Genomic DNA, 1376 nt, shown 5'->3' on the forward strand with positions numbered 1-1376 from the left:
GCGGAGGAGGGAGAGAGAGTTGGGGAGAGAGAGGGATGCAAAACTTGAGAGACTATTGAATGCTGAGAATGAACTGAGGGTTGAGGGGGAAGGGGGAGGGGGGAAAAGAGGTGGTGGTGATGGTGGAGGGCACTTAAGGGGAAGAGCACTGGGTGTTGTATGGAAAACAATTTGACAATAAAATATTATGGAAAAAATATCATATAGCTTTTATTGTTGTCTAGGTGAAAACTTTGGATTTATACTTCTTCATTACTCTTCAGAAAAATGTATTCAACTGTTCAATCTTTCTGAATCCTTATTAGCATAGATCTTTGTTGTTTCATAATCCAAAATTTAAAAGGTTTTTATGAGTCTCAAACCTCAAAAACTTTGTCACACATTCCCAAATCAAATATGAGAAAACATTGTTTCAAATTTATATTCCCGTAGACACAGTTAAAAACAAAACAAAACAAAAAAGACAGTCTGTTTTAGAGAATCAGATTAGGTGTTACCCTGCTGGACAGAGATGATTAAGTTTCTTCAGGGAACAGAAGCAAATTTCTGTATGGATTAGAAATACATTATTGAATCTATTTTAAATTCCATCACGCAACTGAACTTAATCATAGAATAAATGATGGGTAAAGGTTGAAATCATGTAAAGTTTCTGCTGATGTTTACATAACTTTTGTTCAGCGGATTCCACTGACATATTTAAGACTTTGAATTATTAGACTATGTGTTTTTGTTACATCTTATACACACATGGTTTGATATCAATGTTATATTTTTATGGAATTGATATCAAACTGTTTTTCTTCCTTTTTAATAAGAAACACAAAATTTATCATTTGTTTTCCTAATCCCGACACCTGTCATAACTGGACACTGGAAACTGCTCCAGGGTGACAGAGTTCATTCTCCTCGGATTCGCAGGAGCCCCGGAGCTGAGAGTCTTCCTCTTCCTGCTGTTCCTTCTCATCTATGGAGTCACGGTGCTGGGCAACCTGGGCATGATTGCAGTGATTCAGGCTAGCTCTCACCTTAACACTCCCATGTCCTTTTTCCTCAGCCACTTGTCCTTTGTGGGTTTTTGCTACTCCACTGTCATCATGCCAAAGATGCTAACTAATACCTTAAGCAAAGACAAAGCTGTCTCCTTCCTGGGATGCCTGCTACAGTTCTACGTGTTTTGCACATGTGTGGTAACTGAGGTCTTCCTGTTGGCTGTGATGGCCTATGACCGCTTCGTGGCCATCTGGAACCCACTGCTCTACATGGTCACCATGTCCCGGAATCTCTGTATGGAGCTGGTGTCTGGCTGATATCTCTGTGGGATGGCGTGTTCTCTGATCCACTTGTGTTTAGTGCTTGAGATCCCATCCTACAGA

General features: G+C 40.0%; 1 pseudogene; it reads left to right on the plus strand.

Annotated features, from left to right (window-relative positions):
* The first annotated feature begins 866 nt into the window (after nt 1-866).
* LOC115272442 lies at nt 867-1373 on the plus strand (annotated as a pseudogene).
* The last annotated feature ends 3 nt before the right edge of the window (nt 1374-1376 follow it).

This window comes from Suricata suricatta, chromosome 11 (assembly GCF_006229205.1).
Source record: "Suricata suricatta isolate VVHF042 chromosome 11, meerkat_22Aug2017_6uvM2_HiC, whole genome shotgun sequence".
In the NCBI taxonomy this organism is placed as follows: Eukaryota; Metazoa; Chordata; class Mammalia; order Carnivora; family Herpestidae; genus Suricata; species Suricata suricatta.